This window comes from Panthera pardus, unplaced genomic scaffold (genome assembly GCF_024362965.1).
Source record: "Panthera pardus isolate Hobbes unplaced genomic scaffold, ASM2436296v1 HiC_scaffold_24, whole genome shotgun sequence".
Classification (NCBI taxonomy): Eukaryota; Metazoa; Chordata; class Mammalia; order Carnivora; family Felidae; genus Panthera; species Panthera pardus.
The window spans coordinates 7,393,749-7,416,375 of NW_026526810.1; the positions used below are offsets into that span (position 1 = coordinate 7,393,749).

At 40.7% G+C, this 22,627-nt stretch overlaps 1 long non-coding RNA gene across 3 annotated transcripts; it reads right to left on the reverse strand.

Annotated features, from left to right (window-relative positions):
* Nucleotides 1–4,011: 4,011 nt before the first annotated feature.
* LOC109273370 (uncharacterized) lies at nt 4,012–22,332 on the reverse strand. Of its 3 annotated transcripts, none has more exons than XR_002082998.2 (4): nt 22,175–22,332; nt 10,780–10,983; nt 7,516–7,607; nt 4,012–4,793 (listed from the first exon to the last, which is right to left on the reverse strand). It is a non-coding gene; the product is annotated as an uncharacterized LOC109273370 (long non-coding RNA). The 3 variants fall into 3 exon arrangements; XR_002082999.2 differs by having other exon boundaries at nt 7,456–7,607; XR_002082997.2 differs by lacking the exons at nt 4,012–4,793; nt 7,516–7,607 and having other exon boundaries at nt 9,209–10,983.
* Between the last annotated feature and the right edge of the window lie 295 nt (nt 22,333–22,627).

Here is a 22,627-nt window from a genome sequence, read left to right on the forward strand (position 1 = left end):
GAATGAATACTCTGCATATCATCATGACATTGATCCTAAACTGAAGACAACACCAATGGTAGAGGCAACTTAAGCTCTCGCTCTGCTCTTCATGATCTGCTTGGGCAAGTTATTTGACATTTTCAGACCATAAATTGGGAGTTTAGGAAGGAGACTACATCTAGCATCTTTGATGAGGTTGGAAAAAAAAAAAAACTCTCCAAATGGAAGAAAGAGCAGAAATAGAAGACAAGGGACTGGAATGTTGGTTAGGAGGAAGGTGGGAGAGAGTGAGGTCTAATATCTTGGGAGGAAATGTATTGGTGTATAGGTGATGGAAACGATCTGTGATAAGGAAAGCCATTATCGCCTAAGGAATGGTAGAACTTGCAGTTATCGTATGAGATGGGATTTACCCCTGATATTTGGAATTTTTTTTAAGTTTATTTATTTATTTTTGAGAAAGAGAGAGAAAGCATGAGCATGAGTGGGGGTGGGGGGCAGAGAGAGAGAGCGAGAGAGAGAGAATCCCAAGCAGGCTCCCCACCATCGGCACGGAGCCTGATGTGGGGCTCGAACTCACAAGCCATGAGATCATGACCTGAGCTTAAATCAAGAGTTGGAAGCTTAACCAACTGAGCCACCCAGGCGCCCCTGGAAATGTTTTTTGTGTCCCTGTCTCTTCCATCAGAATGAACTACCCTTGCCTACCACATCAATAAAGTGGAACACAATGACCTAGCCCACAGTCTGCACCAGAAAATCATGTTTTGTCTGTATCCGTTGTCTTGAGAGTAGGGAAAATGGCCCCACGGGGTGAACAGTGACAGAATATTAGAACTGTTAATGAATATTGATTTTGTATCATTCTTTTCATTACGATTTTGCCTATGTTTAATGCGCATAACATTTTATTAGAGTAATGTGTGTAAAACACCTATAAAAGCAAGTCCCCATACAGCTGTAACTTCCTCTTTTGCCTTCCTGATAAGAGTTTTTGGTCAAACTTTAAGATGTGACTAGTTTTCATGATGCCTATAACTCCGTATTCCCCCTTACATTTCAATTCTATTTTTAAAATGTAAAGATAACGTTTCTACAACTAGATTAATGTATTCGTTAAGAAGACAGCCCCGGGGCGCCTGGGTGGCTCAGTTCGGTTAAGCGTCGCCTTCAGCTCGGGTCACGATCTCACAGCCCGTGAGTTCGAGCCCCACGTTGCGCTCTGTGCCGACAGCTCGGAGCCTGGAGCCTGCTTCGGATTCTGTATCTCCCTCTCTTTCTGCCCCTCCCCTGCTCATGCTCTGTCTCTCTCTGTCTCAAAAATTAAAAAAAAAAAAATTAAAATTAAAAGAAGACAGCCCCTGTTTCACACATCCACCATCAGCCTGTTTTCCACAGACACCAGCCGAGTATCTTACAGTATGACCCCCCCCTCCGCCAGGACTCCATGAGTTCTTGTTGACTGATGGACGGAGATTAGAAGAGAACACCACCTCAGAGACCACACTGTGAGAGGGAGAAGTAGGGCTAGAGAGTTTGTTCTCTATGACCTTCCTTCAAGAAAAGTGGAAGAGAGGGGTGCCTGGGAGACTCCGTTGGTGAATCCGACTCTTGGTTTCGGCTCAGGTCGTGATCCCAGGGTTGTGGGATTGAGCCCAGTATCAGGCTCTGCACTGAGCATGGAACCTGCTTGAGAGTCTCTCCCTTTCTCTCTCTCTCTCTGCCACTCTTCCCCTCTCATGCTCTGTCTTTCTCTCTCTCTCTCTCTCTTTCTCTTTCTCTCTCTCAAATAAAAATTAAGAAAAAAAGGAAGAAAAAGAAAAGTGGAGGAGTGCCCTTTCTTAAGTTGGGATTTGGATATGCTTCACTGTTTCAAAAATCTCCTGAGGAAATTTTATGATTTTGGTCAAGGAAACCAAGAACGAGTCCCAAAGGAACTAAAATGTTTGCCATCTATAAAATCTCATCATCCTCGCTGTTGTATGTATATGTGTGCATGTATATATGTTGGTTTTATTCAACATGCATATCCATTTTTCTATATAGACCTTGTAGTCATATATATGTACATATACACACATACATATATGTGTTATAATACACACGTCTCTCCTACATGTGAGACATACACATGTATGACACACACACAGACACACTACTGTCAGTTTTGGTATCCTTCAGAGTCACAATGATGCGTAATCTTTTAAGTCAACACCAAGGCACCTGTGATGTCACTGTAGCTTTGATATTATAAAATATCCTATGAAAGCTTTTTTACCTACCTTCATTTGTGCTCCAAGTGTTACTAATTTAATTGCTGGAAATGTAAATAGAAATTAATGAATACTTTTTTCCAATTGTCATTTTATGGATTGGAAAATGGTAAGCATTTCTTTTGCACATCTATAATTATTTAATGATATCTACATAAAGGCTTTTAATTATATGGGAATAGTGATAATAATTATAAAGGCCCGCACTCAGCTGATAAAATATATATTGCTCAAGAAAAATTATTATGTCCATTAAAAATGAATTATTTCTGCCAGTGAATGGCTCACATGACATTTTTCAACATTTAAAACATAGGCAGTGTTCCGTTTTTACACTGATTGAAGACAAAAATTTGCTGGTTGGTGAAATCTGAAATTTTTTTTTTTTTGCTCATTTTTTTAACCCCTCCTAAGATTTTTATTTATTTTCTTATTCTTTTGGTGTCAGGTGTATGCTTACCCCATCTAAAAAGGATGGTCCACCGAAAAACTGGGGGTGGTTTTCCATGTCGAAATTTAGTTTAAAATTGCTAATGTGGAATAGTGGAATCGGGTGTTACTACCCGTGTGTGTGTGTGTGTGTGTGTGTGTGTGTGTGTGTGTGTTTACCAGCAACCAAACTACAGCTACCGGTGGAGAAAGTTTTGTCCCATCTTTTTCCTCTAAACCGCGATGTGGGCATCCAGATTTCCATAACTTTCGTATATATTCACCAATATCTGTAACATCAAGATGAATCAAAAATCTAGTATGTATGCGTTTGATAACTTCTAAAATAGTGTTTTCTTCTGATATACAGCTTGCACTAAAATCACAATAAATAATTCAACAGAGGAGACCATTATGTTTTAAAAATGACTTCAAATGGAGAATTTCGTGTCCTGAGGTGAAGCTGGCAGTTCACCGAGCCACATGAAAGACATTATTGCAGGTGTCAATAGCACAGTCTTACTACAATTTTCTTTGTTTCTGCGAACTTAAAAAGGGACCATTTATTTTTACAAAGCCATTTACCTTTTTTGGCCTACTGCAAAGAAATACTACTGAAATAACCTCCTGAAATGAGAATGTTTCTATACTGCGTTTCAAAATTGGGGTTCGAGGAGTGGGGAAAGGAAGAAATTAGGCTGGTCAATGCGATTCGTGTTTCAAAAATAAAAGAGAGAGAGAGAGAGTCCAATTAGAAGTATCCTGGGGTTATTAGCGATAACCGTGCTCATATCCAATTAAGATGAAAAGCATTTTACCAGCTTAATGTGCCACCTCTGGCAGTGTGGGTTTATTAGTTTTATCAGACTTGAGAACTGAAACTTGAAATGATACGTATGCAGGGTACCAAAGAGACACCGTTAAGATTTCGAGAGATAATTGGAATGAAATGAGATGCCTCAAAAGTTGTTGATTAACAAGTAGTGTGGATTTGGGGCTGGGGAAGAGATGGGTCACTCAGACAGTGCTTGAAAGGACCGGACGCACTGGGTTGTACAATGACATTCTGAAGACGAGAAGGTTCTTCGACGTCCAAAAATGTGGTAATATTCGTATAGGACGAGACACTTTTCAAAACCCGTGATGCACCTTCTCCGTAAGAATTCGAGTGAACAAAAGCCATTGTTTGTGATGAATGTCAGGCTTCTTGTTTTCCCTTCCAGATTAAAGGATATAATTACTAATGATTGGTATTAATATTTAATAAGAAAATCTCTTGCATTATTCTAGAGCTTTCCAAGATGGGCTACACCACCAGTACAACGTATTTTGTTAATTAAGTTTTATTCCTTTATGTTTTCAAACAATCACACGAGCCTTTCAAGAACATTATCTTTACATTTCTATACCACCCATCGGAGTGTCACAGAATGATTAAAAGCAAACAAAGACGTACACAATAAAGCTTTCCACTTAAGCAGCAATAAAATCACTGTTGCATTGCTTCAATAGACATCTCCTTGACTAATAAAATTCTTGTCACTCATTTCTGAAGCTGGTGGGGGAGAGCCTTTATCGTGTAGGCATAGTGTTCTGGATGCTTGTCTTTAGTAAAATATTCAGTGCACGGTCAGGAATGTGTAATGGAAATTGTCGGTGAGATGGGGCCCGTGGCAAGTCCTGCCCTGGTGACCCGTGGTCTGATGCGAGCAGTTCTTCTGAGAAACACAACAGTATTCCTCTGCTGAAGTGTTTGAGTCCGCTTGTAAAAGACCTCTTCCATGATACTAAGGAATAAACAAGAGAGGCTGGGGGCAGGTGTGGCCCATCTTGGGAGAGAGAGGGTAGCACGATCAAGGAACGAAACACGGGCCACCTCAGCTAGATCGGGAGATAAATGGAATGTTCATGAGGTGAACCGTGTTTTGATGGTTTCTTTAGGAGGTAATTTCTAATCACGTCTGTTTCTTGGGAGTCTTTCAACTTCATAAAGGAAGGTACGTACTACAACGTTGGCCGCATGGATGTTTGTTTCTGCCAACTAGAAAGCCAAGGGCTCTGAATATACCTCGTGTTGGCACTGGTCACATGTAACCACATATAACTCTTCTAGAAAACAAAGTAAACCTTAAGATTAAAAAAAGGTCATGAACTTTTCTCATATGTGCATATATACACACACTTCTCCCAGATTTTTTCAATCGATGTAGCTTAGGGCCAAAAGCAATGGTTACCAGTTGGTAGTTTTCAAAGGGCAACATTTATGTGGCTTGATGAATAGCATGTATTTTAAATATTTCCGAAGCTATATGTATTCTTTAGGTGCGGTCGTAGAGTAGCCAACTTGCTTAATTAGTATCGGTCACCTTCTAGGCTAACGTTATGATCAAGATGGCGTGAGAAGTAGTGAAAACAAGGCTTAACGAATCGATGGGGTAACCATATGTGTACATAGCTTCATTCATAAAAAAGAATCTTACCTGTTTGGGTTTTCCATTATTTAACAGTTAAAATTTGACTTCCAGAAAAATCCTAGGGGACAGATATGTGTTTCAGATGATATGAGAATTGAAATAACTATAGGATAAAGGAGGAATAGCATTGGAGACAATGCACATTAATTGTCAGAATCTTTTGATGTCATCAAGAAATTAAAGCTTTATCAATGTTCAAGAGGATCCCTACAAAGTTCCATAAGACCTAGTAGGAGAGTGTGGTTTGATATCCCTGCCTTTTCCTCCTCTCAAATGAAATGAAGAGAGGTGGGGAAAAATGGAACTGAATTTATTCATTATTAAAAAAAAGGCACCATACTAAGAAGTATTTCATACAACCACCCTTGAGACAATGAAGATAAGCCTGGAAGTTGGGGCTGGAATTTATTTTAAGTCCTATAGGTAACGGTCTCAATTCAACTCAAGCTATGAACATAATAAAAGCCTTGAAACATTCATTTTGGGACATATCCATTGCATCAAATCAAGAAAACTCAGATAGCTTATTTTTGCTTACCTGCTTTTACTCCATCCAAAGGAAAAAAAATAGCATTATCATAAATATTCTTCCAAAAAACTTTCTACTTGAAAAAGAAAAACCTAACCCAAAAAGCAAAGGCAATAAAAGCAAAAACAACAACAACAATAAAAACTGGTGAGACTACCTCGAATTTTAAAAGCTTCTGGGGATGCCTAGCTGGCTCAGTTGATAGATCATGAGACTCTTTGATCACAAGGTCGTGAGTTCAAGCCCCATGTGGTGCATGGAGACTACTTGAAAATAAATAAATTAATTAACTTAAAAAAATTCAGAGCTTCTGCACATCAGAGGAAACCATCCATAAAATAAAAAGCTAGCCTATGGAATGGGAGAAAATATTTGCAAATAATGTGTCTGACTGGGGGTTAATATTCAAAAAGTATATATCAAGAACTCATCGAACTCAATAACAACAACAACAGAAACCCAATCTGTTTTAAGAATGGACAGAGGAACTAAATAGACATTTTTTCCAAAGAAGACATATGCATGGCTAACAGGTATATGAAAAGGTGCTCAACATCACTAATCATCAGGTAAATGCAACCCCAAACCACAATAAGATACCACCTCACACCTGTTAGGAAGGTCCTCACCAAACTGACAAAAGACAGCCAGTGTTGGTGAGGGTTTGGAGAAAAGGGAACCCTTGTGCACTGGTGGTGAGAAGGTAAATTGGTTCAATTATGGAAGTTCCTCAAAAAATTAAAAATAGAACTACTCTGTGATCCAGAAATCTCACTTTGGGGCATACATTCAAAGTAAGTGAACACAGGGTCTTGAAGAGATGCACTCTTGTATTTATTGCAACATTATTCACAATAGCCAAGATTCGGGAACAAACTAAGTGTCCATCAATGGATGAATGGATGAAGGGGATATCTTTTATCCATATATATAGATATATATATATGGAGATATATATATATACACATATATATATGTATATATATGTGTATATATATATATGGATCCCCATATCCAAGGGGATATCCTTTATATATATAAAGGATATATATAATATATGCATATATAAAGGATATATATATGCATATATTATATATATAAATATATATATATATATATATATATATATATATATATATATATATAAAATATTGTTCGGCCATGAGAAAGAAGGAAATCCTACTATTTGCAACAACATGAATGAATCTTGAAGGGATTATGCTAAGTGGAATAAGTCAGAAAGACAAATACTGCATGATAACGCTTATCTGTGGAATCTAAAAAAGCCAAAGGCATAGAATCATACTGAAGTAATAATAATAGTTGCCAGGGGCTTGGGGATGGAGGAAAGTGGGGATTTTGGCCAAAGAGTAGAAACTTCCAGCTATAAGATGAGTAAGTTCTGAGGGTCTCCTGTATAGTGTAGTGAATATAGTTAACAATACCGTATTATATAGTCGAAAGTTGCTCAGGTAGTAGATCTTAAATGCTATCACCATAAAAAAAGAAACATCAATTATCCCGTGTGGTACCGGGTGGTAACACTATGGTGGTAAATCATTTTTGCAATATAGAAGTATATCAAATTAATACATGGCATGTCTTAAATGTACACAATTACTCCAAAAACCAAATAGCGTCTGTGTGTTTGCGTCTGTCTGCTTTAGTTGCCAATTGCTACATAACAAATGCCCACCAACTTAGCAGTTTAAACAATACATATTTAGATTTATTATCTCTTGCCTGTGGGTTAGGAATATGGACACACCTTAGCTGAGTCCCCTGCTTCAGGATCTCTCACAAGGCTACAATCTTGATCTCGTATTACCTGAAAGTTCATCTCATCTGAAGGTTCGACTGGGAAGGAGTTACTTCAAAGGTCACTTATGCGGTTGTCGGCATCATTCAATTTCTTTCGGGCTGTTGGATTAAAAGAATTAGTTCCGACCGGGCTGTTGGCCAAAGGCTGTTCTCAGCATTTCGCCACAGAGATCTCTGCAACGTGGCGCTTTGCGTCCTCAAAGCCCGCGAGGGAGAGTTGGCTTGCCAGACAGAAGTTACCAACTTACATAATATAATCACAGAAATGATCTTCCATCACCTTTGCTCTATCCTTATTGATTAGAAGTAGGACTTGGGCCCGCACGCAAGGGGAGGGGACTATGCAAGAACATGAATACCAACAGACAAGGATCATTGGGGACCATCTTCTACTCTTCTCACTGTGGGTCTATGGTTGGAGATGTGAAAATAATCTGACAAACGTTGGTAAGGTGTATTTACATAGAAAAGGCATTTCTGGACATGACAGGAGATATTTAATCTGCAAGGTTATAGAAAAAACAGTTCACTTTTAATAACTCTTGGCTTTAAATAGCTTTTTATTTACAGAAGCTTATCTGATTGGGATATTTCTGTAATTATCAAAAAATGTTTAAATTTGTTAGATGTTAAAAACAATCGTTGTGCTGTCCCTCATGGCTTTCATAAGTCCAAATTGAATCGAATTTACAGCATCTTACTGATGTAGTGTGTACATATTTTAACCAACCACCATATAATTTTCTTTGGAAGATAAAAAATCTATTAAAATATGGATTTTACTGCATTTCACCTTTACATCTGCCTCACAATATACATGTGAACAACAGTAATTATGTGATAGAAATGTTCTATTACTGGTAATAAAGAGTTTTTATTTGAAAAATATCCCTATTCATCTCTTTCAAGAATGCATTTAAAATGAGCGTTGCTTAATGTATAGAATTGTCAAATTACTATGTCATACACCTGAAACTGATATAACATTGTATGTCAACGATACTTCAATGGTAAAACATTTTTTGATTTATTTATTTTTGACAGAGAGAGAGAGAGAGGGAGACAGAGTGTGAGCGGAGGAGGGGCAGAGAGAGAGGGAGGCACAGAATCGGAAGCAGGCCCCAGGCTCTGAGCTGTCCGCACAGAACCTCAAACCCATGAGCCTCGAGATCATGACCAGAGCTGAAGCTGGAGGCTTAACGGACTGAGCCACTCAGACTCCTCAGTGATAAAAAAAAAAAAAAAAAAAAAGTTGTTTTAATAAAATAATTAAGATCAAATGCATGTATAAAAACATGGAATCGCAAGGAAGAGGGACTGATAACAAAAGACACAGTAGGTGGTCAGTTTTCTCATGACTGTCAATGCCCCAGTTTGCTAATATCTGCCCAGAAGTTTCCCCAGTTCACTAATGCTTTTGGGTTCCCAGCAAAAAGTCCATTCTGGTGGCTGAATGGGGACGGGACCCAGGGTTCCACCTTCCCCCAGACTGGACCTTAATTTGCCATAATCAGCAGCTTGAATTACAGGTTCAGCTGACGGAAATGTGTTCTGTCTTCTGGCCAATAAGAGGCTTCTTTCCATTACACTTCCCCCGCCCTCCTTTTCTAGACGAGAGGAGAAGAGGGCAAGAAATTAATGACTTTTAAAATGGGCTGACCACAAACTGAAACATTTGTGAATAAAATGGAACTTAACGATAAAGCACCGGACTGCCCGGCTTTATTCTCATTAAAGAGGAAAGTATTTATGTATCCAGTAAAGGTTTAAAAATAACAAAGCAGCTAAGCAGCACCAACTTAAAGTTGGAGAAATAATGAATCTGCAAATCATTATTGATTAAGCGGTGAATTCCAGATCCCTTAGCCTAAGAAAAGGTCTTGACCCTTACTTTTTTTTTTTCTTTTTTAATTTTATTTTGTCAAACGAATTCAATTCAATCAGTAGTACTGAGCACTTATCCGATCCACGGTACTCTAGGAAGGTGGGAACATACTCAGATTCCGTCTGTGGCCTGCTTGCCAGGAGCATAGTTTGTCTAAGTGATGTCAGGGCTTTCTTCCAATCCAGCCCGACTTGCTCCTCAAGGCAGAAGTCTAGGTCATTCACTTATAGAGCATTTTGCCCTATGGCAGTGCGTGTACATGTTTAGCCCCTAGCAGAAATATCTTGGTTCCATCGGGGAAGCCGACTTCCTCCAGAGAGTGAAGAAGGAGGCATAGTTTCCACGTACACAGGATGGGTAGAGTCCTCAGCTCTCGGCCCCTGGACGCAGTTTTAATCCGTTTCTTCATCTATCGAAATAAAAACGGAGACCCTATTTTACATAAATCTTGAGAGGATTAAGTGAGGTAACGCTAGGTACAAGTACACTGTATATAAATCCTGCCTCATTTTCATAGTAAATGGCAGATCGATCGATATACAATGAAGAGAGACGAGTTCGCATTGATTAATCTGCTTTTGAAATCGTCTTAATAAAGTTCAGCTGCAGGTATATGGGCTAGGAAAAATACCTGGGCCATAAGATCAGAATCCTTAGTGACACCTGCATTCCTCGAATTAACCCTATACACGTTACTTTAAAGCGTGCAAGCGTATATTTACAAGGAAGAGCGTCTAATTGTTCTCACGGGTTTTCTCTGTGTTTGCGATATGAACTTCTGCAATATACCCTCTCGTGGCTTTGGCTGTGCTTAATTCAGGGCTTATGAGGAGCCAGGCACGGAGTCATTTGTGGACCATATGATCTTATCTTCGTGGCAACTCCGTGCGTTGGTACCGTTCTTCACAGATGAACAAGCTCTGACGTAGGAAGACGAGGGACTCCGCCCCAAGTCATAGAGTGAGTGCACCCGGAGCCTGCCAAAGGCCAGGCGTCTGTTTGGTGTGGTTTGGGCTTGGGTTTGTTTGGTTTTTCGCTTTGTTTTGGTTTTTGGGTTTTGCCACCAGTCTATTGGGATAGCACAGGTTTTGATGCGCTGACCCTGAGAATCTTCAGAGAAACCTCCAGTTCGGGCGTAGCTGTTTTCATTGAATATAATAAGTAAGAAAAGAGAATCAAGTTGTGTCGTTGATCGGTGCTACAATCCTGACCTCAAAAGTCCTTCCTTTTTCATGACGCTTCTCATGGAAATAAAATATTAATAGCATCCTGTTCGAAATACTAGCTTCTGATATTTCTCCATATAATATAGGTCTTTGGCCACATTTCAAGGGCTTCTCTTTATTTGGCATTCATACTTTCTCCCTTTCAAATTCTTTGTCTTACCAGTGTTTCTGGATGGCTCTTTCAACCCACCCAAATCCCAATGACAGCAACCCTTGCCTCTTTCTCTTCCAGCTCCGGTGATTACCACCCCTCCCAACCCAGGCTCAGTCACACCCTTCCAGAACTGTGCTTGGCCACCTTTGGCCCCTTGAGGGCTGTCACCACAGCTCAGGGGCATCAGAGCCCGGGTGCCTGGAACACCACCTGGGGACACAAAAGAGTTCACGGAAGACAAAACACATAAACACATGCATGAGTCGAAGTTGATTCCACTTCAAACACACTTTATTTTTTTTAATGTTTTTAATTATTTTTGAGGGAGAGAAAGAGCATGAGTGGAGGAAGGGAAGAGGGAGAGAGAGACAGGGAGAGGGAGACACAGAATCTGAAGCAGGCTCCAAACGCAGAGCCGGATGCGGGGCTGGAACTCACAAACTGTGAGATCATAACCTGAGCCGAAGTCGGAAGCTTAACCGACTAGCCACCCAGGCGCCCCCAAACACGCTTTAAAAAAAATCTTGGGGTGCCTGGGTGGCTCAGTCGGTTCAGTGTCTAACTTTGGCTCAGGTCACGATCTCACGGTTCATGAGTTCGAGCTCCACGTTGGGTTCTGTGCTGACAGCTCAGAGCCTGGAGCCCAGTTCAGATTCTGTGTCTCCCTCTCTCTCTGACCCTCCCCCACTCGCACTCTCTGTCTCTCTCTCAAAAATAAATAAACGTTAAAAAATTTTTTTTTGGGGCGCCTGGGTGGCGCAGTCGGTTAAGCGTCCGACTTCAGCCAGGTCACGATCTCGCGGTCCGTGAGTTCGAGCCCCGGGTCAGGCTCTGGGCTGATGGCTTGGAGCCTGGAGCCTGTTTCCGATTCTGTGTCTCCCTCTCTCTCTGCCCCTCCCCCGTTCATGCTCTGTCTCTCTCTGTCCCAAAAATAAATAACAAACGTTGAAAAAAAAAATTAAAAAAAAATTTTTTTTTAAATCTTTCCTATTTTTTTTTTTTTTTTCGGTTTGGGTAAGGATGAAGAATTCCTTAAAACAAATATGCCTAAAAAAATATTGCACTTACACATTACAAATGGGGGAGGAAAAGGGAAAACAGAAAATAGTTCCTATAGCCTGGGCTAGCCAACTTTTGCCATCCTGATTTACCTAAGATATGGGCTTGTATGAAAGATTTTTACGGGTGTCCTTTTATTATTTTTGAAACCACCTTCTTACACAATATTTTGAAAGCAACAACAAACAGTAAGTTGTATTACCAATACTATGAAATATACGAAAACATAATAAAAACAAAATTTTAAATCAAGTTTTTAAGATTCATTTGCTCACAAACACTACATACTTTGGTTATTATATATTAGATATTAGATATCTTCTCATTCATGGGAAATGATTAGGACACTTTGGGAAATAAAATCTGAGACCGTAAACTTAAAACATAATGCCTCACAGGATCAAATAGGGACCAGATCACTTCAGCTAGGCTCTTCGGTGAAAAGTTTACAGCGAGTTTTGTGTTCGAGGACTACATCATGGTGGGGGGTGCAGTGAATGAAGAGGCAAGGGGTAACTGAGTGTGATTTCATCAAAAAAATGCGCTTCTCCATGAAATCAAAACCACCTCCAAATTGTGTGACTGTTGAGTTAAAACTGTTGTCTTCCTCTCCCGAGAGGACACAATTTTTAAAATAATCCAAAATATTAATTCTCCAAGAAAAACTACCCAATGAGGCTTTCGTTAATGTGGTAAGATTCCCGCCCCCCCCCCCACACACCCCTGCCCACCGCCTTCCTTCCATCTGAATATTTAACATAAGAGAAAAGTCCTGCTCTATTTTTCTGCTGGAATCACATCAGTTTCTGTTTCTAACCTAGGAAGAATGTGGTTGGGACTGAAAAGCCCCCTGTCCTATTGTTAGACTCCCCAGCACTGATCCTTGCTTTTAACATCATAATGAAGGATGCTCTTTAGTGGATTATCTTGAGAAGGGATTAAGCCCTTCAAGTCTTCTAGGGGGCAAGGTGTTTTGAGCCCTAAATACACACCAATTGCCTGCTTAACTTTTCATCTTATTTTGAAAACTGCCCAGCTGGAATTCAAATTCTTTTCCATAGAGCTGAATTTTATTAGTAGCAAAGTTGGAGTTGGGGAGGGGGGTGGCAGATGCTATATATAAGCACTGTTCTTTTAATCTCGTGGGGCCAAATGTTTCAGATATTCCACTGAGACAGGCACGTCAGGATAAGACTCAATCTAAACTTTGCTGTAGACTTCTGCCCGTGCTTAAATCCTCGCCCCCCGTCTCCCAGGCCCATCACTTAAGCTTTCAAGAAGACCATACTTTTACTAGAACTTTACCTTTAAACTCCATTTGGTCCACAGGATCCTTGCTTCCTGGCTTTTAACATTATCATCAGCTGTTTTTTTGGGTTGTTTTTTTTTTTAAGTCACACTGAAACTTGAATTCAAATACCTAATAAACACACACACACACACACACACACACACACACACACACACACTTGAAAAGAGAACTAATTGCTCTATAATTTATAATCAAGTGGTTTCTTTGGCCTCTGCTTCTTATCTTAATAACCATTTATTTCTGTCTGCCTGTTACATTAATACCGAAATCTTGGGTTTGATTTGTATTCACCTTACCCCTTCCCTCATTTCTGTTATTAACGACCCCATTGTGTGATCGTATGATTTGCCAGGAAACCAGAGAGTTTTAAAATCTGTTCTTTCTCCTGCTTCTCGGGTAATTCCAACTTTTTTCCTTAAGAGCTTGTAACTTTTCCTTTGTTCAACCGAGGACTATTCTTGTGGCTGAAAACACTCATTTTCCAAGCGTTAAAATGTGCAAAAATTCCTCTTAAACAGATACACGACAAAACTTTTTCTTGGAACTTCGCCTTTCAACGTGATTTTTTTTAATCAAATAGCAATATGTCAAAAAGAAGGCATACATAAATTCAAAAATGCTGTGTTCGTTGTCTAAGAAGTTTTACACGCAGGTACAGCAAAAATAACAATGAAAAGATCTTGAGAAAATGAAGTTTCGTGATTTTTTTTTTTTAAACTCAGGGCAGCCAGGTGCACTTTCCTGTGAACAAAATGGAATGAACTCGTATTCTTTGTTTTATATATATAATAACTGTATTCCAGGAGCTATGCTTTAATTGTAAATAATCCCCCCACATTCTTTCAGTGTAAACTCTTTAAAGAGTCATGAATTTTATTTATACTCTCTCTCTCTTTGAGAGTCTTTTGTTTATTTGCTGTTTCGTTCTTTGTGAAATAACACTCCCAGAGGAAAATCCCCCTCTCTGCTTAAGGAATTAGGCCAGAGACAAAAGCAGGGAATTCTTTAAGCCTTGTTTTGTGCTAAGAGAAATGTTTGACATTTCTGTGGAGAGGTGTTTAGTTTGGATTCATTAGGTCTTAGGGACTCTTTTCTCTTTTCTCGCCTTTCAGATTCTGTCACTGTTTTTTGTTGTTTTTTTTTTTTTTTTTCTGTGTTTGGTAGACTGAAGAGAATTTACCAGGGTGTAATTAGGTTTCCTACATTCGAATAGCAAAAATCCAGTTGCTTTAAATGGTCTTTCCATTTAAAGCAGGCCCGAACCTGAATCCCACTTTCTGATACCCAGGAAGAACATGGGGCAGAGGACGCTAAGAAGAAAAGAAAGGGCTTTCACAGAAGTCGTTGTCCTGATTGAAATAAATACCTCTCTTGTAAGCATCTTTCAACTGTTACTTGACCATCCGTCCCCTAGTTCCACCCAGGAAAGCTAAGCCATTTGGCCGTCCTGTGCTTTGTCTAGAAACACCAAACAAATTCAGTTTTAACCTAAGTTTCAACACAAAAGGAAATTTTAAAGTACCTGCTTTTTATTTTACAACACGTTGGCTGGGCTCCGTTCCCTCCCAAGTTCATCTAAAGGATATCTACCGCCTGATACGTTTTTGCCAGATCATTTGCCTTCTGCTAAACAACAGAGATATTTTGCTAGGTTATGAGCGTCATCTCCTGAATTAACAGAAGCTCAGATATGTGGTAAGTCCCCAAATCCTAAAGCCAGAAATAGCCCCTGGTCGTCTTTTTGCCTTTTCTTCTTGGATGTGCCATTCTAGACTCGACCACAGTGAGTTGCGCTCTTCTTTTCACTCTCGTTGGTATCAAAGCAGGGAAGGAGGGGAGCCAAGGAAACCTTGAAGCCTCCGCTCAAGAACCATTCAGAGATTAGCGAGCATGAACCACACAGACTGTACGAGCTCTTTTCCAACGAAATGCCGACTCATGTTCCAAAGCTTGCCAGTCTCAGCCCAAAGGCCTCTACTTTCGGCTTAAGAAACATGCCCTCCAGTCACTGTTGGGTTTTACGTTCTACATTCACACCACACCTCAGAGAGTGATGAAGTTACCAAGGCGGCCGAAGAGCCCCAAGGCCAAACCCTCACCTGTGACATCTTATTGGGACACAAGCTTTCTCTGGCTGGCTGACGATAACCCTTTGGCAGATCTGGCTGAGAAAGCATTAAGCAAAAACAAAAGACAGAAACACTATAGAAAGGTCTAGTGGCCATGATTATATGGGAGAGAGACCAGATAACAGCATCATTTCAACTAGTGGATTGCACCCTTATCAAGGGAGTCTCTCCAGCCCTCCCCCACACACCCCAAAAAGCACTGATTTGTCTTTACTGAAATTGTGGGGACCCTGTCTGCCATGTCAGTCTAGCCCCATAAAGAAAGATGTACATAAAGTGCTCTCTTCAGCTTACTTTGTCGAGGGACACTGTCATCTCGTGTCCCAATGGATCCTTTTCCACTGGACGTTGAACTCGGCCATGTTTGTTAAAATTTATTCGAATCTTAATATTAGGTAGTAGACTGAAAAACTCAGACTGTTATTGCCCCTTCTTTTTGAAAACCTGGGGTGTAAATTTCAGTTCAATTTCCATGGGGATCTGGAGGTGTGGATCGAAAACCATTTTGCAGTGCCCCATGATTTAGAAGCCTCTGAGAAATACATACATATGTGTGTGTATACATATATATATATATATATATATATATATATAATTTAATAAAAGTAATGGTCGAAATCACTGATTCTCTAAGAATGGTAAAAGGTAAATCCCTCAGGCTTTGTTCACTGAAGGGATAGCAAGATAAACATCTGTCAAAAGATATGAATATCAATAAATAAAAGAAATTACGTAGGACATTAGGAGAAAGATTTAATAAGCCAAGGATAACCTTAGGTTGAAATTGAAAAGTTTCTTTTCTAGGGGCACCTGGGTGGCTTAGTCGGTTAAGCGTCCGACTCTCATTTTCAGCTCAGGTCATGATCTCACGGTTTCTTCAGTTCAAGCCCCGCATAGGGCTCTGCGCTATGGAGCCTGCTTGGGATTCTCTCTCTCCCTCTTTCTTGCCCACCTCCCCCCCAGTAAGTAAATAAACTGCCCCTCCCACTCGTGCTCTCTCAAAATAAATAAATAAACTTAAAAAAAAAAGTTTCCTCTCCAAAAAGAAAGAACATAATGGTCTCTGGGCAGGAAAGGGGATCAGAAGGAAAAGCCAAAATGCCGAAAAGCGTAGCAAATTCAAGCCTAGACACTACAGTCACCCAAATGTCTTTCTTTGACTCGAGTACTGGAAAACTCGTCAGGCAGGTGTTTGGCAATAATGGAAAATGTCCCCAGGCCCTGAGATAAGAATGGCGTTTCACTGATCATTCCCCTTGGGTAAAACCTATCAATCTCATCCCCTGCCATAACCCTAAAGTAATAGGAGAGGCAGGAGCGGGAGCCAGTAAGGGAGTTTCAACTTCCAGCTGAGAGAGCAGGGAGAATGAAAAGATATGTCATAGACCTCAAAGTATGCTCCTTTGGGCAACAACACAGGTCAATACACTTGCGGGGGGAGAAACTCAATTCTTGACTCTTCATAGAAAATAAATGTGAGTTGCCCAGGTATATTTACCTGATTGTATTTATCATTTTCCCTCCTGTTAAAAAACTCAAAGGCGGGAGAGAGAAGCCAAACTCTTCTTGAGTACCAAAAAAACCCCACAAGTTGCATAAAATACGCTTTGGCATGTTAATCATTCAGTGGCGACTAGATTGGGCTGTTTCCCCCTGGAATGCCACGAAGCAAAGACTGACAATAAGGATGTAACAACGATGAAATTTACTCTGCAAGTATGCCTCGATTCAATTGCTATGACTCCCACAGGACTTTTTTGCCCCTAAATCTACCAAATATGACATATTCTAACAGGCAAAGAACGATAGAGAGGGCAGTCACTACCTTAACCCTGAAGCCCTTGGCCCTGAGCACCCCAACGTGAAGATGCAGGGTCTTTGTTAATTGTCATTGATTAGAACCAAACGTGTTTCCATATTTAAAATCTTTGTGTCAATACACTCCCTGTATTCTTAACAAAAACAGCCACTTCCCCACCAACCCCCCCGCCCCGCACAGCATTTCTGTTACTTGTACCTCGCTGCGCAGATAGTAACTTCAAATAAACATGATCCTTAAACTCCTTAATAAAGACAAATTGCCTTCTTTAGTCATTGTAAAAAGTGGTATATTTTGCGATCGGAGGCTGGTTTGTAGTTTGGGGATATTGTAAAAGTTAGCATTGCTTTTCAGCAGTAGCTTTTATTTTTCTTATAGGGTCCAAACCACATCTCATCCTCCCTTGCTTACTTGCAGATAAGGCAGAATACTTGAGCCATTAGAGAGATGTGATTACGTCCAGTTGATTACCAACCGTTTCCGTTTTCTCTGTATGAGGCCTAAGATGGTCAGGTCGCTGTTTATAAACACACACACACACACACACACACACACACACATATATATATGACTTCTTTTTTTATAATTTTTTAATGTTTATTTATTTTTGAGAGAGACAGAGACAGAATGCGAGTGGGTGAGTGGGTTAGGGGCAGAGAGAGAGAGGGAGACACAGAATCCGAAGCAGGCTCCAGGCTCCAAGCCGTCAGCACACAGCCCGACGCAGGTCTCGAACTCACGAGCCGTGAGATCATGGCCTGAGCCGAAGTCGGACGCTCAACCGACTGAGCCACCCGGGCGCCCCAATATATATGACTGATCTCTGAAGGGAATGGTTGAAACAAAAAGAGATGCATTGTTGGAGATAGTACGTTGGGGGACCATTTTTAGAAACAAGCGAGCAACCTCAGAAAACTGTTCTAAGTCTATACCGGTTCTTTACAGAATGAATTTCACTTAGATCTTTCAGGGCTTTATGTTGTACCGTGTAACAAAACGAGGTGAAAGTTCACGGTACCTTTCCAACCACCGGAAACGTTACTTCTGTTTCGCACAATACCAGCACATTATGCCTCACCATCCGAGGAGATTTCTAAAGAAACTTATTTTTCTCCTCCATCTGGGTTAAACAGAAAAATCCAGTGTTTTGCTTACGGGCACTAATGGGAAGTTTGGGTACAGCATTAACCAGACACGTGCCCAACGTAACAAGACCATGTGCTATATTTGACGTGTATTGTGAGGGTTCTTTTGCAGATATTGGTTCCAGTGTGATTATCTTGCCTCCTTTTTTTTTTTTTTTATTGTTACAAAATAAAGACTTTTTCCCTTAGGTTACCTGTCACTTTTGAAATGGGAAACATGATGAATTATGGGACATTCGCCTTGCCGTGCTTTATCAAGCTCATTAGAGATGATGCATGATCTGAACTTTACAGAAGGAAAAAAAATACATAGGCACCCTCTTTCTTAGCTTCTCTGTTTGCCTCTGCAATTGTGTTATTTTACCTGTTGCACCAATTGACCACCTATTAAGAAAAAAAAAAAAAAAGTCTTGTCTGTAAAACTCATGCCTTCCCTCTAGAATAGCCCTGCACTTAATCTGTGAATTCTCTAAAAGTGGTATCTCTGAACTTCTAGCTCAGAATGCTTGGTTTTATTTTCTCCGTCGTCATGCTGAGCCAACAGACAACTTCATATGCGTGTATAGGTTTGACAGGAAATGTTATTTTTACCTCAGTTTTCTCATGAGATGGTCTCATGATAAAAGTCTTCCGTGAGAGGACTTCAGTTTAATAGAAGCAACTTTCGTCCATACGTTTAAACAGATCTTCTTCTGCCTTAAAATCTCATGGTTTTACTGAGTATTCATTTTTAAAGAAAGATTGAAGACTGAGTTTTAAACGGATTTGGGCCAAATAAGCTTTAAATAAGTCTTGATAACCCAAAAATTACTTCAGAGCTCAAAAGCCATATCTTCTTACCTCTGTCTACAGTACTTTGAAAACTCGATGCGCGCTAAAACCTAGACGGATCCACCGTGATGAAGGTCATCAGATAAAAAAAAAAAGTGTTTCTGCAAGTTTAATCCAATGCTTATCAGCTAGAACAATTCCTCTCGAATCCTTCAGATGTTAACTACTGTTGAGATCTAAAATGCAAATATTATTTTTAAATGCGAAATACAGAGTTTGGAAAAGCATTTGGCTTCAAAATAAGAAAGGTGACGATTTGGACAGCAAATATACGTATTATTGGAATTTCATTTTCATTGAAGCATCTTCTACTTCCGGTATTTGTGATTGATGAGTTTCCTTGGTGATAGAAAGAACTCTCAGGCACTTAACATTACAAATTCCAAGATCGTGGAGAAGCGCACTACAAATCCTTAACATATCGCCCGGAAGACTCGTCCAGGCGGCCCATGGGTCCAGCTCTACTCGTGAGGCTGTTTTCAAAAAGAAGGTCTACACTCATGCTTCTGTAGGTAATGAGTTCACACACACGAAGTTTCAGATGGGCTATCGCCGGCATCATCTTGTTCCCTTCCTTCCGTCACTTCGAACGCATTCTGTGCGATGCACTCTGCTGGGTTCTGGAGGATGGACCCTGCCCTGGTGGAGATGACAGTCTGGAGGAAAGATCAAGCTTAATCCAATATCATGTAATTTAGATACAGAATGAAGGTATTTCTGACTGAGGTGAGTCCTTGAAGAAGGATGCAGGGGGCTTGGCCAACACATGCCAGGGGTTCCTGACCTGGCACGGGATGTCAGAGGGCCCTTACTGAGTGCAGGATGTCAGAGAGGAGGGGAGAGACCTAGTATCTGACGTCAGAGGGGCTGGACCTAACATGGGATATAAGGAAGGGGCGAGGATCTAGCTCAGGATGTCAGAGGTCCCTCTTTAGGGAGGAATGCTGAGGTGAAGTCAAGCTTCTAAAAGAAAGCCAGTAGGGCAGAAAGGAAGTTATAATCAAGGAGCGTTGTCAGAGAGGAGCCCGGCAAGGGAAAGAGAGAGGGCCAAATCATGCCAGGCCTTGAAGTCATGGTAAGAATGTGCAGTCTCTTCAAAGACTTGTGGGAAGCCATCAGGAGATGCAGAAACAAACTTCAACGCAAGGAGAATGACACAAGCTGGCTTGTGTGTTTTATAGACGATCAACACAGACACCCTACAAGGTAGACAAAGTAAGTGTGATCAACCCCTCTGAACAAGTGCAGAAACCACGATCCTACAATTGGGCTTCTTGCCAAAGGTGGAACGGACAGCCAGCGGCTGGTGTATGCCCTTGCACACTCATGGTATATGTCTTTCTGTGCACAATTCTGTTATTTCTATAACCATCAGAGGTCTCTGTCCCCTACTGCACATATTCAAAATCAAGGCCATGCTTCTCATTACTTTTCGGTGATATTTCATTTTAAGGCCGAGCGGGAAAAATACAAGTTAGGTAGTTTGTGAACTAGAAGAATCTAAGAGAAAAGTTTTTTTTTTTTTTTTTTTTTTTTTTTTTTTTTAAGTAAGCATCAGGCCCAGTGGGGAGCCCGACGCGGGGCTTGAACTTAGTATCCTGAGATCAAGACCTGAGCTGAAGTCAACAGTCTGTCGCGTAACTGGCTGAGCCACCCAGGCGCCCTGAGACGTTGTTTTTAATAATGGATTTCTCTTTGGCGTGAATCTATTGGTTGTGTCAAGAATTGACTCACTACATTATTTTTTGTATAATTTTAGAATCATTTCAGCTTAAGAACTAGAATGGCATTTACATGGTAACAATACTATCTACTCTTAAAAGCGTATTAAATAGAATATTACAGCTACATCGTAAGTTCCATTATTTGTACTAAATAATAATTATAAGTAGATTTCTAACGTTGAAGCAGGATAAACATAAGATCTAAGAAAAATATGGTTTATGCTATTCTACTTAGTTCTGACAAGTGGGGAGACACCACGTGAAGGAAAAAAGCCAGTCATGGTTTATACTAAGGTAGAGAGGAACACCTCTCTCTGCTGCTTTTTCTGTTCCCTGGAAAATGCCAGATAAGAGACCAGCTCTGGGCATTCTTCCCCAAGGCCTCAGTATATAAAGAGTTTGTCCAGGGCTGCCTGAGTGGCTTAGTCGGTTAAGCGTCTGACTCTTGATTTCAGCTCAGGTCATGATCTCAAGGTTTGTGAATTCAAGCCCCACATTGGGCTCTATGCTGTGAGTGCAGAGCCTGCTTGGGATTCTCTCTCTGTCTCCCTCTTTCTCTGGCCCTCCCCCGCTTGTACTTTCCCTCTCAATATAAATAAACTTAAAGAAAAACAATAAAATAAATAAAGAGTTTGTACATTGCCAGGAACCAGAAGGAAACATTTGGACTTGGAACTTCTCCTTCCAAGGACGGAAGAATAAAGAAGTCACAGCAGGAACATTTCCATTTTGCAAGGTGGAATTGTTGAAAATTGCAACAGAGGATCCTAACCTCTGTAGTGGTTGTCGAACAGCCGGCAATTTCTGCTTTGTCATATGAACTTAACCAAAAGTGCCTTCAAATTAATTGCCTAACAATTCCGCAGCAGACAGAAGCTGTAACGCTTATAGCCACATTTGCACACTGACTGTGTCTTAGTTGGGGGCTGCTATAAACAGAAACTACAGACTGGGCAGCTTAAACGAAAACGTTCACTTCTCCCAATTCTGGAGGGTTGGAGGTCCAAGATCAAGGTGCCGGCATCATCAGGTTCTCTGGAAGACCTTCTTCCTGGCTTGCAGAGGGCTGTCTCTTTGTAGTTTCCTCACACGGCAGGAGAGGAACAGAGACCTTGGGTCTCTTTCTCATTCTATAAATGTGTTACTCCTACCATGGGGACACTACTGTCATGACCGAATCTAATCCTGATTACCTCCTGAAATCCTCACTTTCCAAATGCTATCACAGAGGGGATGAGAGTTTTAAGATATGAATTTGAGGGAGACACATTCAGTCCCTAATAGACTGGTTTGCTTATAAAGACCAAATTACACCCCCCCTCCCCACCAAGAAGTGTGCTGAGCCCCCACCTCACAGGACAGAGTGACAGAGAAAGCCCTACCATCAACTTGGGGCACTCTCGTCATCTTGGGTCTTCAGGCGGCATTCAGACAGTTGGATGAAACAGTGTAGCAGTCAAGGCAATGGACTCTAGACAAATACACAGACGCGGAAGCCAGCGAAGAGAATATAAGAGAAGCCAAGAGCCGAATGTAAGGCTCTGGGGAACATTAACTGCTGTCACACTGCCTGAGCCCTTCTCTGTGTTGCATAATTTAACATCACACGATACATCTCGTGTGATTGTAATTCCTCTTCTAGAGAACTCTCGTCTTGTCAGCTAAACTGTTAGATGCCTGAGGTCAGGAGGACGTAATGAGATGCTCTATGGCCAATCATTCACCCAAAATAGAAGCCAGGAATTTAAGAAACTATCGAAATCCTACCACCAAAAGCCACCCAACCAGGAAGCATTGGATTAAATATTCCAATTACACTGCCTGATTGCTGCACT